Raw genomic sequence first — 18,726 nt, forward strand, 5'->3', positions numbered from 1 at the left:
TGCTTGTTCGTAGGTGACCAAATACTTATTTTCCACCATAATTTGCAAATAAATTCATTAAAAATCCTACAATGTGATTTTCTTTCTCATTTTGTCTGTCATAGTTGAAGTGTACCTATGATGAAAAGTACAGGCCTCTCTCATCTTTTTAAGTGGGAGAACTTGCACAATTGGTGGCTGACTAAATACTTTTTGCCCCACTGTACATGGCAGTAGACATTCACTTTGTATGCTGGGTGAGCACACACAAAAAGTCACCCAGAAGTACTGTAGCAGCAGGGAAATTATTGGTTTTACTATGACATATTTCAGTGGTGCATGACTGCTTTATTTTCCTCATTAATCTTCTTACTTTAGCCATTATTTCTGTTGGTCCCAATCTAAACGTAATCTTCTAAAAGGTGAGATTTATCCTCACACTACGGGGCCATTATCCCCAGCGTGAATTAAGCAAAGAGACATGTATTTAATGTATCTGACACAATATACTAAAGACCCTTAATTAAAAGCTGTGTATCTGCTAGTCACCCCGACATACCGATACACAACTGATAATGCAAAAGAACGGGTGCTAAGTTGAGGAAAGCGTATACTGTACCAGTGAAAAGTTTGGACACACCTACTCATTTTGTCACATTGGTATGAATGGATTTGGGAGACAGGCGCAGGAATGCGTAATAGTTTTTTTATTAAGCCCAAAGTACGGCGTGCCGTGTAAAGGCACGGGGACAAAGACCAAACAAACACGTAACAAAAACATAGAGTTGAAACCCAAGCAAAAGAGCGAAGAGTACCTCAAATAAATAACACATGCGCAGAATGAATAATACACGGGACAAGACCCATAATCATCTGCGCAATCCACAAGGGCACGAGAGCCCAAAACACAAAGCACAGGTATTCACACGCACCAATGGACATATTAACAATAATCGACAGCACTATGGTGAACAAAGGGCACATATATACAAATACAATCATTGGGAATTGGGACCAGGTGTGCGCAATTAAAGTTCCAGAGGGATCTGTGCAATACCCCCCCCGGATGTGCAACGACACCGATCTCGAAGACGATCACAGGAATGCAGTGGGGATCAATCAGGACCCGATGCTGCTGCCGAAGATGCGTCGTGTTGGACGGGCCAGTTGCCACTGCCGACGTTACGTCGGGGTCAGACGGACCAGTAGCAGTGGAGTTGGACGGACCAGTTGTGGAGGCGTCGGACGGGCCAGTTGTGGCTGCTGAAGTTGCATCGTCAGACGGACCCATGGTGGCGATGACGGACGACCCAGTTGCAGCTGCCGAAGTTGTGGAAGCACAGGAAGGACCAATCACAGCGTCGTCAGACGGTCCATTCCCGCTGTCTCCCTCAATGGTCCATTATTCTGTCACGCTGGCATAAATGATTCAGGAGACAGATGCAGGAATGCGTAACAGTTTTTTTATTAATCCCAAATGACGGCATGCCCTGTAAAGGCCCGGGGACGAAGACCAAACAAACACGTGACAAAAACACAGAGTCGAAACCCAAACAAAAGAGGGAGGAGTACCTTGAATAAATAACACACGTGCACAATGATTAACACATGGGACGAGACCCGTAATCATCTGCGCAATCCACAAGGGCACGAAAGCCCAAAACACACAGTACAGGTACTCACACGCACCAACGGACATAATAACAATAATCGACAGCCCAATGGAAACCAAAGGGCACACTTATACAAGTACTAATCAGTGGGAAAAGGGGACAGGTGCACCTAATGACAGTTCGAGGGATCCGTGACACATTTTTACTACATCGTAGAATAATAGTGAAGACATCAAAACAAGGAAGTAACACATATGGAATCACATTTAATATTTTAGATTCTTCTAAGTAGCCATCCTTTGCCTTGATGACAGCATCGATAACTCTTGCCATTCTCTCGACCAGCGTCACCTGGAATGCTTTTCCAGTCTTGAAGGAGTTCCCACATATACTGAGAAGTTGTTGGCTGCTTTTCCTTCACACTGCGGTCCAACTCATCCCAAACCATCTCAATTGGGTTGAGGTTGGTTGATTGTCGAGGCCAGGTCATCTGATGCAGCACTCCATCACTCTCCTTCTTGGTCAAATAGCCCTTACACAACCTGGAGCTGTGTTGGGTCAATGTCCTGTTGAAAAACAAATGATAGTCCCACTAAGCACAAACCAGATGGGATGGCATATCGCTGCAGAATTCTGTGGTAGCCATGCTGGTTAAGTGTGTGTTGAATTCTAAATAAAATCACTGACAGTGTCACCAGCAAAGCACCCCCACACCTCCTCCTCCATGCTTCATAGTGGGAACCACACATGCGGATATCATCCGTTCACCTACTCTGCGTCTCACAAAGACATGGCGGTTTGAAGCAAAAATCTCAGATTTGGACTCATCAGACTAAAGGACAGATTTCCACCAGTCTAATGTCCATCGCTCGTGTTTCTTGGCCCAAGCAAGTCTATTCTTCTTACTGGTGTCCTTTAATAGTGGTTTCTTTGCAGCAGTTCGACCATGAAGGCCTGTTTCACACATTCTCCTCTGAACAGTTGATGTTGAGATGTGTCTGTTACTTGAACTCCTTGAAGCATTTATTTAGGCTGAAATTTCTGAGGCTGGTAACTCCAATGAACTTATCCTCTGCAGCAGATGTAACTCTGGGTCTTCCTTTCCTGTGGCGGTCTTCATGAAAGCCAGTTTCATCATAGTCCTTGATGGTTTTTGAGACTGCACTTGAAGAAACTTTCAAAGTTCTTAAAATGTTCCATATTGACTGACCTTCATGTCTTAAAGTAATGCTGGACTGTCATTTCACTTTGCTTATTTGAGCTGTTATTGCCATAATATAGACTAGGTCTTTTACCAAATAGGCTATCTTCTGTATCTTCTGAAACGCATTATGAAGAAAATAAATTCCACAACATAACTTTTAATAAGGCACACCTGTTAATTGAAATGCATACCAGGTGACTACCTCATCAAGCTGGTTGAGAGTATGCCAAGTGTGTACAAAGCTGGCATCAAGGCAAAGGGTGGCTACTTCTCAGAATCTCAAATATGAAATATATTTTGATGTGTTTAACACTTTTTGGTTACTATATGATTCCATATGTGTTATTTCATAGTGTTGATGTCTTCACTACTATTCTATAATGTAGAAAATAGTAAAAAATAAAGAAAAACCCTGGAATTAGTAGGTTTGTCCAAACTTTTGACTGGTACAGTATGCATTGGAAAATAACATACAAACAATAGTGTTTCCTGTGTTTCCATTGTGCATCCTCTAGTCACCCAGTCCCACCAATACACACCTGCTAATGAAAAATGATGGGTCTAAGAAGCTGAAGAAAGCATACAAGAAGTATAACCAAACACTACTGTTTTCACCCACTGAGGTATGCTCCTTCATGACAACATCAAATGCTGTATGTGTCTCTGAAAAGAGAAGTTCAACTGAGGAGGACATTACATTAGACTTCACCATGTGACCCTTGGATACCACCGTGCATAAGTATTCAAACTGTACAGTAGCAGGACTCCCATCTGGACAGTGAATAGACATGCAGGCGGTGGAGAAGCTGTGGCAGGAAAAACAGGCATAAGGGCACGGCTTTACAGTGTGTGTGTGCTGTTGGGGTGGATGTGCATGGCTGCATGTCCCTCTATGACAGCTCCCTGCCTGTGAATCATTCCGAGCCCTTTGGGCACCATCCACAGGCTGGAGAGAGAGAGAGAGAGAGAGATCCACCCACCATGGCCAAGGCTAACTCCTGTCCTCATCCTACAGCATGCCTTACAGAGGAGCCCTGGGATGACACTGTTCATGATATATAATACTGGCAAATGAGAACATTAAGTTCCCCCTCAACGAGGCACAGCTGATAATCACTGTGATATGCTCAATAGGGGACTATATATATACACATACACACACACACACACAGACACACACACAGACACACACACACACATTGCTGGTGGATGCTACATCAATCCAATGTTACATGCTCCCCTCAATGACATTGCATAATAGTCCATGTCTTGATACAGTGTGTGGGCAGGAGCTAAAATAGGACAAATCAACAGAAAAACTAAAGACAAAACAACAACGTAACATGGCAGAGCTTTGTTTTAATCTAATTCTGCCTCTGCTGCTGCATGCAAGGAATGACATAACCATCTCATTTGGTTACTTCTCTGTTGTCTCAATCTTTCAATGCCCCCATGCTGTTACTTGTGATACTACAGCCTCACCCTACACTTTGTATTCAAGCACAGTTCATTGTGAGATAATTTCCATCATTGGATGGATTGGTTAGAATGATCTAGAACATTCTGGTCCTTTAAGGCTATTGTGATTGTGATTGACAGATATGAGTACATACACTTGATTGTGTTGCTGGTGATATTCATTCCTCTTTGATCATAATACACTATATGACCAAATGTATGTGGACACCTGCTCATCGAACATCTCATTCCAAAATCAGCATTAATATGGAGTTGCTCCCCCCTTTGCTGCTATAACAGCCTCCACTCTTCTGGGAAGGCTTTCCACTAGATGTTGGAACATTTCTGCAGGGACATGCTTCCATTCAGCAACTAGAGCATTAGTGAGGTCAGGCACTGATGCTGAGCGATAGGCCTGGCTCGCAATTGGCGTTTCAATTCATCCCAAAGGTGTTAGATGGGGTAAAGATCAGGGCTCTGTGCAGGCCAGTCAAGTTCTTCCACACCGATCTCGACAAATCATTTATGTATGGACTTCACTTTGTGCACAGGGGCATTGTCATGCTGAAACAGGAAAGGGCCTTCCTCAAACTGTTGCCACAAATTTGGATAGAATCATCTAGAATGTCGTTGTATGCTGTTGCATTTAGATTTCCCTTCACTAGAACTAAGTGGCCTAGCCTGAACCATGAAAACTGGCCTCAGACCACTATTCCTCCTTCACCAAACTTTACAGTTGGCACTATGCATTCGGGCAGGTAGCGTTCTCCTGGCATCCGCCAAACCCAGATTCGTCCGTCGGACTGCCAAATGGTGAAACGTGATTCATCACTCCAGAGAATACGTTTCTACTGCTCTAGAGTCCAATGGCGGTGAGCTTTACACCACTCCAGCCAACACTTGGCATTGCACATGATGATCTTAGGTTTGTGTGCAGCTGCTCAGTCATGGAAACCCATTTCATGAAGCTCCGGACAAACAGTTCTTGTGCTGACGTTGCTTCCAGAGGCAGTTTGGGGCTCGGTAGTAAGTGTTGCAACCGAGGACAGACTATTTTTACACGCTACGAGCATCAGCACTCGGCAGTCCCGTTCTGTGAGCTTGTGTGGCCTATCACTTTGATAGGCCACACCGTTGTTGCTCCTAGACGTTTCCACTTCACAATAACAACACTTTCAGTTGACCTGGGCAGCTCTAGCAGGGCAGAAATTTGACGAACTGACTTGTTGGAAAGGTGGCATCCTATGACAGTGCCACGTTGAAAGTCACTGAGATTGCATGGCTGTGTGCTTTATTTTATACACCTGTCAGCAACGGGTGTGGCTGAAATAGCAGAATCCACTAATTTGAAGTGGTGTCCACATACTATAGCTGTATGTTGAGTTCAGATTGACTCAAGGTTAATGAGAGGTCAACGCATACTCGACTTTGGCATTAGACATCAAGTGGAGCACTACGTACTTTGGGTAATAATGGATTTTCCATTTGTGTTTTCCATTTTTAATACGCCAGGATATTCAAGGATTATTTATCTGCATAATAGGTCTTTGGATATCAGTCTCCTCTGGTCTTCTTCCTTTGTAAACAGCCGTGTGTCCTTGTGTTGTGCTAAGGGGGGAATAAACAGTCCACTTAATGCAGGGAGTGATTTTTATTATTTATTTCCTGTCTTTCTTTGTCCTTACTTTTTCCCCTTTTCTTTTAGAAACTTTTAATGCAGTTATACTTTTGTGTATGCCTGTTTCCAGTTCAAGTAGGGTAAAACTGTGTGGTTGTGGTAAACAACTGCTATGGTCAATGCTAGACCAGACAAAAAAAATGACCATGCTAATTTGGAGAGATCAAACACAACACGGATGTCAACAAAAGCCCATAGAAAGGCCAATAGGATATAATTCTACCATACAGTCCTTGAAGAGGAGGGAGGAAGGCTGTCTGATAATGGTGGATAACTGACGTCAGAAGTCGATTACTCTGTCCAGGGTTGTAGGGAGTCACTGAATGGGAGAGGATGAATGATAGAGACTTCAGAGTTAAGTAACTGCCTTGATTAGAGTGCTCTGCATATTACTGGGGGAAGTCTGAAAGGAAGTGGGGACTATTTGCAGAGATTTCTGTCAAGCTATGTCTTTTTTTACTGATTGAAGACTATTTGAAAACCATAGAATATTTTTTTTACAATGACATTTAGCAAAAACATTTGCTGTTTTCCAGATTGTGCATAGCAATGTATTGATTAATTTAAAAAAAAGTGGTATGCAAATAATTAAAATTGAATTGGGCCTTAGGCTAGGGGCAGAGGAAGGCCGGACAAAATGCATGGGTTTCTGGAGCTAGCATGTTCTCCAAAAGCCACACAGTAACTCATGGTTCTGTAGCACAGCAGGTTTACCATCAACTCCCATGCTCCTCTTCTGGTTCTGTAACAACTTGGCATGTGTAGGACTTGAGTCATGCTTTTGCTTGTTGTTGTAAAGGCTGGGAGCTATAGTAGTGTACATATGATTTATTTCCCCTGACGCCTGAAGGGGGCGCCATGGAATACACTAAAATGTCTATTGCTTTATGGAAACGACACTGTGAACAGCTACATACAGCCATAACAAGATTGTGTTTACACATTTTTACAACATTTTTTACAAGCTATAGCAAGTTCATGCATTTTTAAAGCAGATAAACTTAATCTGCGGTAGCCCAGAGAATATTAGTATGGGTTCAGCATCAACATAACCTGTGGCGTTATCGCTAGGGCTCACATGTTGTCCTTGAAACAGTACAAAACTCCTGTAAACACTCGTAATCCCTAGAAAAATAGGTGGTTAAGATGTGCACAATGATGTCCCCTCTAGATAACACCGTAGAATTCCATAGAGATAAATAACCCTGTGCAACATTGCTACAGAAAATGTTGTTATTTGCTCTAAGAAGATGAACGAACTAATGAAAGGAATTTATATGCAGGATTTGCTCCATAACTCTTTCTAAATGAGTGTTTCATCATTCTTATAGAGGATAACTGCTATCCAATTGCACACCTCAAAATCCCAGTGTGGAGCATTGGGACTATAGCATGACTTCCATAATATTTTACTGTATAATTTCCGACGTAATTGACCTAAGGGCCCGCAGGGGTCATTAGAAACATACTTTCCCAGTATGTGTTTTATTGCGGCTGTTAATTTTATGACGGTAGTTAAGTAAAGTAGAGGTGCTACTGCCAGCTAGCATGCCGCTTGGATCAGCGTTTCATCCTCGCAAAAATATTTGTTTTTCTACCATGTCTGAGCCTCTGACGCTGCTTCCGTATTTCAAGTGCTATTTAGGACTGTGGGGTATGATTGAAATGCATGTGCCTCTGCAGGGACATCTCATCCAGGGGACACAATGCACTCAGTGTTTCCTGGTCATGTGAACGGCATGTTTATGCCCCATGAATGGAGGAAGGGATCTGAGAGAGTCAATGCAGGTGGTTGTTGGGATATACGACCCGAGCCACTGGCAATCTACCAAAATGGACCTTGCCCAAAGAGGTCCCACATTTAGCCAATACAGCTGATGGAATTTTGATCCACGAAACGTGATGCATATCAAGGCATTACCAAATCGTATGTTATAAGCAATGACTGCAATGACCTATATGTATGGTCAGTCATACCACTACAGACTGTGATGTCATTGACATTTTAACAGCAGTCTAACATCACTAAATTCTAACAATTGATGGTTAATGTAACCAATCACATCCTAAATTGATGGAGAGTTTTGCATGTTTTATAAGTAGACCCCTTACAGAGGTGAAGGTGACACTTAGCATATAACCCTTCTTTATTTATCTGGGGTGAAAACACAAAACCTCTCTTGGGTTTTTCATTGTCATCTCAGCATTTAAGCTGGACATAGACCACGTACTTCTAAACACTAAGCATTACCATATCACACCCGGGGAGATAATCAATAATGCCTCGAGGTCATGCACTGTGTTACATAAATGTGCCGTCCATCACTAAAACAATTAACAACAGGAAGAATCTGTCAGTCAACCTTCACCCTTCCCTTGCCTCAGCCCCCCTCCACCTCCCAACGCAATGCCCACACAATTGGGTAATGGTGGGTGTGCTAGCCAATCCCCTTCAATAGTCCCAGCCCCTGCATCGCCCTCAAATGAGTGCTGTGGCGCTAAGCCTCTGTTTGCCCCCACAGCTTAGCCATTAATAATGGGAAGGGATCCACCCCGCGGTGACCTGGGAGATGTAGTCTGTTCCGTCACAGTGGTGTTGCCAACTAAGTGCGGCTAATTGAGAGGGACGGATGGGGGTATCGCTGTGTCTGGGTGTGGGGAGAGGGAGTGAGTGTCTTGCTGCATTATGTGCTATGACGATCCTGGGAGCACTCAAAAGATGGAAAAATAATGATGATATTGTAGTAAATTTGGGGGAGGAGGGGGTAGCCCCAACTGGGACTCCAACCCGGATCTAGCAACTGTCAAGCCAACACCTTAACCATTATGCCACGATGTCTGAACCAAGTCACTAGGTGTTGGTTTAAGGTTGCTACATTGGTGTCAGAAGTGGGAAGGCTCCCATGATGCCATCGGAGAGGTGTACACAAGGGAGGGACTATGTCCTTCCTTCAAGAGAGCGTGTCCCCATACCTCTCTGTACCAAGTCCCTCTCGTGTACACGCCTCTCCGATGACCTCACGGGAGCCTTCCCATGTTTGACAACAATGTAACAAATTTCGGCGGTAGCCCTGACAGGGACTCAAAACTGGGTCCAGCGACCGTCAAGTCATCACCTTAACCATTACGCCAAGAGGTCAAAACCTCTTCACGAGGTCACTAGGAGTTGGGTTAAAGCTGCAATATGGACCTTTATGGAAGACCTGACCAAATTAGGCAAACTATTCTAATTTTAGCAACTAGGAAATGGCTGAGCGAAGAAGCTACAACATACAGATTTACGAATGCGCACACACACGCACAAACACTCCGCACAAACACCCTCCACCCCACACACACTCACAAAAAGCCTACACCCCACACACACAAACATCCTCCACCACACACACAAACACCCAACACCCCACACACACACAAACATCCTCCACCACACACACACACAAACATCCTCCACCCCACACACACAAACACAAACACCCTCCACCCCACCCACTCACACAAACACCCTCCACCCCACCCACCCACTCACACACACACACACACACACACAAACACACTTCACCCCACACACACACACACACACACACACACAAGCACCCTCCACCCCACACACACGAACGCACACACACACACACACAAACACACAAACATGTACATCCTCTAAATGCATGTACTTAGAGTATTTATATTCTCCACAGCCACATGGTAAGTGCTTTGAGCACAGCCACTACAGTGACTGATGTATTTATGCATTCCCTGACCAGGGTGCAAAGACAGGAGATGAGCCGCTATCCAGGGGAGCCCAGACTCCAATGTACGTCCCACTTCCTCCCATCATTCACTCTGCTGCCTCTCTCATCGCTATGTGTTCACTCATCTGGGCACTCTACTTACAGCTGTACTCAGGCCAGTCACCATGAGCCACCAACGACTTCTGTAACATCCGTTTTGAGCAGTGCCTTCATCCGAAAGCTACAGTACCCACGATAAGGATGGCTGTATTTGTTTCTGTTGATGTTGTTTGTCGTTGAAGGATATCCTGCTCACTACGTGAATGTGGCATTACAGGTTACAGTGTGGAATAGACTTGTATATTGTGTTGTGTTATTATCTAACTAATCATTGTGCAGGTCATTTGTTATCTAGAGGGAAAACAAATGCAAACATCCAATCTGGCAATGCGGTAGGCTACTATATTTTATTATTCCTCACTCCATGGTCCCCACAGCATGACATACAGGGTTCCTTTTCAACTGCCGTGTGTCAGCAAACAGCTATGGGCATCTTAAGTCTCCAAACACCCTGGAGAGCCTAATAGCTGTCCGTCATCAACCAGGAGTGTGTCAGCTCTCAGCACTTAATCAAAGTGATGAAATCAAACTGGCTCTGGCCTGACAATGCTTATGCCTCAAGGGGAGGATGGTAACTGTCCTATAGATGCTCCTCAATGTCACCAGTGATGTGAAACTCAATTGTTGGATGTGTTTGATTTAAAACGCCGCCAGTAAAATTTGGGGAATTAAAAACGAATTCTAATTTTGTTTAGTTGAGAAAGGGGGGTTGTGTGTGTGTGCTCATATGTGTGTACATAACATGTGTAGGGGAGGGATTTAACCCTCTATGACTTAATTATTTCAAATATTTTGGGAAATTCAACAGTGCCCTCTCCTGTACACTGATGGTATCCTCTCCTAAATGTCCTTTTCCAGGACAGTAAAATCACCCAACACATATTCGCTTAGGGTTTTGCTCAAGTGAGAAGAATACAAACAAATCACATGAATGTAGCCCTGTAAATCTTCTAGTCTTAGGAAAGAACATAGAGGACTGAACACGTGGGTCTTGTGTTACTGGTTGACCTGAACGAGTCGATCTTTAAAGCTCCATTTCCACCAGATGTAGCTGAGTACACTTCAAGTTCCCCCGTTGACATTGTTCTATTGAGCCACCTATTATCCGACAATGCAAATGTAGAAGATTGAAAGGATTCAAAGCCGCACAAAGGCAGAGTGTGCTCTGTTGACAAATGGATACACTCAAGTACATGTCCTTGTCGACTATACAATTTAAATACATACTGGTAAGACAGTGTACCATAAAATATGGATACATCTATGCAGACAAACAAAAAAAGACAACAACAATCACTCGATTTGTCCTGAAAAAGCTCATCCACAATCTACTCTGTCCCATGTTCAAGACATAACAGATCACTCCCACTGGACACAGACGTCAGTTCAACATCTAGTTTTGATTAACATTTGGTTGAGTTGTCAACTAACCGTGAATTCAATGGGAAATCAACAACAAATGTCACCATGTCATTAGAGTTAGGTTAAAAGTTACGTGAAAAAAACGAAATGCCCTTACTTTGATGACTTTTTGCAAATCCAATCAGTTTTCCACGTTGATACAACATCATCACACAGATTTGGGGGTTTGAAATGACTTGGAAACAACATTGATTCAACCAGTTTTTGCACAGTGGGCAGTGTCTCAAACTACAGAATATTAGATGAGGTAATTGACAATCCCTAAACCAGCATGTATCCAATTTGAATACAATGTGAAAAAACAACACATGAACTGTAGTGTTGTAGACAAACAGATACCGCTGTTGTCAGCCTTATCTGCTCCAGGCCCCAAACGCCACGTTTTACATAATGTTTTCCTGGTGTTCGCCTGTAATTAGGTGTCAGATATCGGGCATTTGAAGAGGCTAGGCAAATCACCTTCATTACCAATGCTGCTCATTATCGTAATGAGCCGATTTCATTATCGTTTGAGGGACTTTTTTTTATCTCTGCCACCAAACGAGGCTTGTTGTTCAGCACTCCAGGGGAGCTACTTGAGTTGACTCACAAGGGGGTTCGGGTCGTGGTGATGACAGGTGTTGTGAGGAGTTTCTGACTGCAAATAACTAACTATAATCCCCTCCTGTTGGACTCTAGTGACGACTGTACTGCTTTCAGCAGGAATAGTCCTACTACATTGGGCCCCGTTGAGCTCTCTGAGTCTCTCTGATAAGTAGTCCATCTGTTTTATGACCTTTAATGGCAGATCAAACTGCTTAACATTGAACAATTTTCAAACCCCACCACACATGCCTCCAAACCAAATCTTTGGCTTAATCTCCTCTCCCCGACGACCTTTTCTCTTTGTTTGCCTCGTCTGTCGCTAATTGTCCTCAAAACGCTCTCCATTAGCATCACAAACAACTCACAGCCGACGCCAGGTCTTATCTTTTGGACTGATCTTTTCTCCCTGTGTTCCCATTCACTGGCTGGCTCTAAAGAGCAAGGCCTCAGCTGGAGTGACCCGTGCAGTCGTGCAGGGAACGCTAGGTACCAAAGCCGCTGAGGTGCATTTAGGAGGATTTAACATTTGATGGGGGCTCAGAGGAAGTGATGGGAAGCTATGGTAGACGACCTCTAAAGCCAGAACAGCCTGAGCCGGGTATTAGCATTCAACAGTGTGCCAGTCAGGGTCCCTGGGGATGACTTCCTGGTCACAGTCGGCAGATGAAGGTCATTGGTAATAGGAGGTGGAGGTGTACCTGCAGCAGAGGCCCTGTGTGTGTGGATGGAGGGGTAAAGAAGGGCTACAGGAGCTGGGACTCATTGGGCAGGTTTTGCAGCACAAGAATCTGAGACAAGGTATACACGCACACACAGACAGAGAGAGAGAGAGAGCGAGAGAAAATCACAGCGTGTACATTAAAATGTGCAGCAACTATACTGCAAATACGTTCTATATGGAACAGGTTGTGGGTGCACTATGTCAATGTAAACAGTAGCTAAACATTGTAATATTAGTTCAAATTGATTCAAGAGCTTTACCAAACAGAAGCAGCCCCCTACTGTGTACATATACTGTACGTATTTTAGATGAGGGCAAATACATCCAGAAATGGTTCTGCACACAATCACCATGCCTGAGAACATGCAGTATTTCCAGCACTCGTCCACAGTGTGCACTGTGCAGTGTATACACAGGTAATTGCTGTGATTAAGCTTTGCAGTTGACAGAGCTGTCAAAAGTGTGTATTTCCTCTCACTACGGGTCCCCTACACACATATAATGTATTTGAATGTAAATAGTATGGATTTGAAGGCTCTACTGACTCTTAACTTTAAGATTAGCAAATTGTCACATGATATACGGTATTGTGTTATATAAGTTATATAAAGTGTATTTCTTCACATCCAACCCTTGTTTTTGTTTGACTAGCAACATCAAAATCAAATAGCAGACAGACAGACAGACAGACAGACAGAATTAAATGGCAGGATTGAATTATTGGAATATATTAATAAGTGCATACGTAGTTCAGACACAAAGTTCTAAAAGCTCAAATGCTATCCCAAATAAACAGTTCTCTGCTATGCTTTGTTTTGTACACTGTTTGAGTAGATACGGTTCAATCAGTAGGTGCAAGCAGCCAATGTAGTTTTGGATCCCTCACCCCCGAAACTGCTTCTGTTTGAATTTGTACGGCAAATCACCAGAAGGGGGCAATGCAAACCAATGGAAATACCATGCTTCCTGTGAATTTGATTTAGAAATGTCAAGCTTTACAGAAGGGAGTATTAATCAAATCATCTGTATCGTTGAGAAAGCAACTACCATACTACTGGAGACATGTGCCTATTGTGCAAGCTGACAAAAACGTTGAAAAATAAATGTTTGTCCATAATGTCACCGACTGAACCTACAGTAGATGTACCTTTAGATAAGCAAGGTTTGTCGGATGTGGTCAACCACGGCAGGCTCTCAAGACTATGGTGATTCAGTTGCAACCCAAGCCCCTTTAATTAACACACAACCTGTCTGCTTGCGGGACCGATGGACCGCGCCGCCCCACCCATTACACAATGACCTAAATGGGACTGGAGAGGAGTCTATTACGAGAAGGGAGGACAGGCCAGGACCAACAGAAATCGAGCAGCATGTGGTGTGAGGCCTTACCCTGAGGCTGTCCAGCCCTTCTACACGACCAATACAAGCTGTCCACTCTCACTGATCTGCTTCTGTCCACAATAGGCCACTTCCTGTCTAGAAAGAGGAAGAGGGTGATGGGGGACACAAGTCAGTAAACAACGTAAAGTACACACAAAGGGCTTTCATTCATGTACAATAGAACACCAATTGTATTGGCGACCTTGGACCATAAAGAGGTGTTTATTTTTAATTAAACAAGCCTCAGTGGGACAATAAACAGGATATTGCCAGGTAGTCCTCTTTTGTCCTCGTCGGTGGAAGGGGAGATATTGCCAGGTACTCAAATTTTTGTTCTATTCAGTGAAAGGGGAGGTACAGTCTGTCACACGACTATTAGTGAGCAGCGTATCAAGTGAACGTCTCTGGGGTAATAAGTGTGTAGACAGGTGTCTCGTTGTCCAATCTTCTGGAAAATGACCACAAAAAAGCAATATCAATCTTACTTTGCATGCTGTTCTTATTGTTCGCATAGTATGATTCAGCACATAGAAAGCCTATATGTGAGCTTGCTAAGTCAATAATAGGTTAATATTCAGCAGTGTGTAGCAGAGGTAATTTGGCGAACCAGGCCTGAATGATGACCATCCTCAAACCTGGAGCCTGGAGACTTTTGTTCACTTCCAGTCAGAGTTAGTCTGGAGTTGCCTGGGTGACTCTCGTTTGATATTCGGTCAGTCTCGTTGGTGCATGTGACTCAGATCACACAAGTGATATCTGTCAGCTGCTGCAGAGAGGGGGAAGAGATGACAGAGGGTTTAAGTGTAGCACGGGGTGCTTCCAAGGCATAGGCATTAGCTCTGGGAGCTAAGAAGAGTCTTCAGTCCTCATGCAAGGTTACCCACCACAAATCTCAATTCTCTTTCCTTGATTCCACAAGTCCTCTCTCTCCACGCCTCCTTCTCAAATCGCATTGGAGGTTCCTTCCGTCTGGCCTTGTCCGACGCGATTTGCGAAGGAGATGAGGAGAGAGGACAGGAAGAATAAAGGAAATACAATTGAGATTTACCCATATACTCATGTGGTGGGCAGCTTTGCATGAGACCTGAAGACTCGTGTTAGCTGCCAGGGCTAATGCTTACGTCTTAAATTGTTCAGGGTTCAATACATGCCACAGGTTTGATTAGTCACATTAAGCAGTAAACAAGAGCTCAACAGATCCAATACTGATCAGCTGATGTGCAACAATATCCTGAAATAAGTCCTAACAGCCAACCTACTGTTTTGCACCATTGCAGCCTGAACATGACCTGAAAATATCACATTGTGTCCTAGTGTCAGTGGGCCTGTGTAATCATGCCTATCTATCCCTGTTGATGGAACAATTTTACCCAACTTCCTCTTTCTCCCCCTTGCCCGTTAATGGTATTCTACAAAATGCTTAATTTATTTCAAATGTTGCACTTCTGGTGATGTTGCTGTGTTTATCCATTTTGTCTTTAATGTTGTCATTTCCCAGTAGTGTCCTGCAATTTGTGTATGCTTTTGGCAATCATATTATTTGAGTATTTTTCTACCGTGTGCTTTCCCAAATGAAAGCAGAGCTAACTTGGTCACACGCCGTGACGCTCATGGAAAACTTTTGTTTTCTCACAGGTCACCTACCCAAACCTTTTCTGGACACAAAGATTGTTTTCCCCATAATTTCCCTTTATCTCTGTTCTCTATTTGCAGATAACATATTTGTTCTGCCAACAATTCCTCTCACTGAAGATTACATCCCAACAGATTCGCAGCCACTGCAATGACCCAGACTGCTAGTGTAGTCGAGCTGATAGACCAGCCACACACACTTCCAGGACAAATGTAGATGTTTTTGCATCATAGTATTATAAACACTATTTTCTCACAGCAGGTTTTCAAATTAATTGAGTCATTCCGTACAATAAAGACAACAGAATCCTCTTAGAGTGCTATATTTTATCCACTCTATTATCTATTAGTAATGTCTATATGATGCTGCCTACAGTGCCTTGCGAAAGTATTCGGCCCCCTTGAACTTTGCGACCTTTTGCCACATTTCAGGCTTCAAACATAAAGATATAAAACTGTATTTTTTTGTGAAGAATCAACAACAAGTGGGACACAATCATGAAGTGGAACGACATTTATTGGATATTTCACTTTTTTAACAAATCAAAAACTGAAAAATTGGGCGTGCAAAATTATTCAGCCACTTTACTTTCAGTGCAGCATACTCTCTCCAGAAGTTCAGTGAGGATCTCTGAATGATCCAATGTTGACCTACATGACTAATGATGATAAATACAATCCACCTGTGTGTAATCAAGTCTCCGTATAAATGCACCTGCACTGTGATAGTCTCAGAGGTCCGTTAAAAGCGCAGAGAGCATCATGAAGAACAAGGAACACACCAGGCAGGTCCGAGATACTGTTGTGAAGACGTTTAAAGCCGGATTTGGATACAAAAAGATTTCCCAAGCTTTAAACATCCCAAGGAGCACTGTGCAAGCGATAATATTGAAATGGAAGGAGTATCAGACCACTGCAAATCTACCAAGACCTGGCCGTCCCTCTAAACCTTCAGCTCATACAAGGAGAAGACTGATCAGAGATGCAGGCAAGAGGCCCATGATCACTCTGGATGAACTGCAGAGATCTACAGCTGAGGTGGGAGACTCTGTCCATAGGACAACAATCAGTCGTATATTGCACAAATCTGGCCTTTATGGAAGAGTGGCAAGAAGAAAGCCATTTCTTAAAGATATCCATAAAAAGTGTTGTTTAAAGTTTGCTACAAGCCACCTGGGAGACACACCAAACATGTGGAAGAAGGTGCTCTGGTCAGATGAAACCAAAATGGAACTTTTTGGCAACAATGCAAAACGTTATGTTTGGCGTAAAAGCAACACAGCTCATCACCCTGAACACACCATCCCCACTGTCAAACATGGTGGTGGCAGCATCATGGTTTGGGCCTGCTTTTCTTCAGCAGGGACAGGGAAGATGGTTAAAATTGATGGGAAGATGGATGGAGCCAAATACAGGACCATTCTGGAAGAAAACCTGATGGAGTCTGCAAAAGACCTGAGACTGGGACGGAGATTTGTCTTCCAACAAGACAATGATCCAAAACATAAAGCAAAATCTACAATGGAATGGTTCAAAAATAAACATATCCAGGTGTTAGAATGGCCAAGTCAAAGTCCAGACCTGAATCCAATCGAGAATCTGTGGAAAGAACTGAAAACTGCTGTTCACAAATGTTCTCCATCCAACCTCACTGAGCTCGAGCTGTTTTGCAAGGAGGAATGGGAAAAAATGTCAGTCTCTCGATGTGCAAAACTGATAGAGACATACCCCAAGCGACTTACAGCTGTAATCGGAGCAAAAGGTGGCGCTACAAAGTATTAACTTAACGGGGCTGAATAATTTTGCACGCCCAATTTTTCAGTTTTTGATTTGTTAAAAAGGTTTGAAATATCCAATAAACGTCGTTCCACTTCATGATTGTGTCCCACTTGTTGTTGATTCTTCACAAAAAAATACAGTTTTATATCTTTATGTTTGAAGCCTGAAATGTGGCAAAAGGTCGCAAAGTTCAAGGGGGCCGAATACATTCGCAAGGCACTGTATGTGTGCAAGGGGTTCTACAATGAATTGATGCTCAAAGGTAATACTGCATCAATGAGTGGCACCTCAAAACATATTGAATTACGACAACTAGACTTGCTTAACATCTGCATCTACTTAAAATGTTCAAATGGGAATGCTATACCAGATAAATCAAATAAAGTGTAACTACAAACAATCATGATACGAAGAAGGAGAAAGATAACTCTTAGAGATGTTATTTGCTATTGGACAGGAAACACAACTCACTATGCCAAACCTTCATGTTCACTTCCCTCATCATTGGTAGCCTTTGAGCTCATTTGAACTTTGACACAAGCAACATCAAAAAGAGACAGCATGCTACAGCCTAGTGTTTTGTTGATATGCATCATAGTATAGTAAAATGCTTTTTATTTGGAAAACAATCAGAAAGCAGCAAAGTCAAATTTGACATACTCTGTTGTAACTTTTATGGATTTAAGAATAGATCACAGAACAATCTGTTTACAATCTTTCAGAAAAACTTTTTGTTTGATGCGAAGATGTTCCACTGTTTTATTCCAAATGGTCCTCAACTGATGCTTCAGAAAAAAACAAATCAAACAGATCAAAACAAATCAACCATATCAGTGACAAGGCAGCAGTAGGCCTGGGGTATATTCACAAGGGACCAAACTGAAGCAATGTGGCCGAAACGAGAAGGGAACTTTCTGACCTTTATGGTCCAATAACAATAATAACGCTTGTTTTTTTATTTTCTGTTGCAAAACATTTGTTACGACGCAAAGACAAATGAATAAACACATGGGCCAGCAGAATCCCTTTCTTGAGATGTACACTGAGTGTGCAAAACATGAAGGATACCCCCACCCCACTTTTGCCCTCAGAACAGCCTCAATTCGCCAGGGCATTGACTCTACAAGGTGTCGAAAGCGTTCCACAGGGATGCTGGCCCATGCTGACTCCAATGCTTCCTATCAGTTATGTCAAGTTGTCTGGATGTCCTTTGGGCGGTGGACCCTTCTTGATACACACAGGAAACTGTTGAGTGGCACCTACTACCATACCCCGTTCAAAGGCACTTCAATTTTTTGTATTGCTTAAATCTTTTGTCTTGCCCATTCCCGCTCTGAATGGTGCACATACACAATCCATGTCTCAATTCTATTCAAGCTTAAAAGTCCTTATTTAACCTGTCGTCTCCCCTTCGTCTACACTGA

At 43.1% G+C, this 18,726-nt stretch overlaps 1 long non-coding RNA gene across 1 annotated transcript in view; it reads right to left on the reverse strand.

The window, feature by feature from the left end:
- The window catches only part of LOC112255408, a 36,015-nt gene that overhangs the window by 15,355 nt on the left and 1,934 nt on the right, over positions 1–18,726 (reverse strand). The window contains exon 2 of the long non-coding RNA XR_002954248.2: positions 13,901–14,657. This is a non-coding gene — a long non-coding RNA (uncharacterized LOC112255408). The remainder of the gene's footprint in view (positions 1–13,900; positions 14,658–18,726) is intronic.

Source organism: Oncorhynchus tshawytscha, linkage group LG07 (assembly GCF_018296145.1).
Source record: "Oncorhynchus tshawytscha isolate Ot180627B linkage group LG07, Otsh_v2.0, whole genome shotgun sequence".
Taxonomy (NCBI): Eukaryota; Metazoa; Chordata; class Actinopteri; order Salmoniformes; family Salmonidae; genus Oncorhynchus; species Oncorhynchus tshawytscha.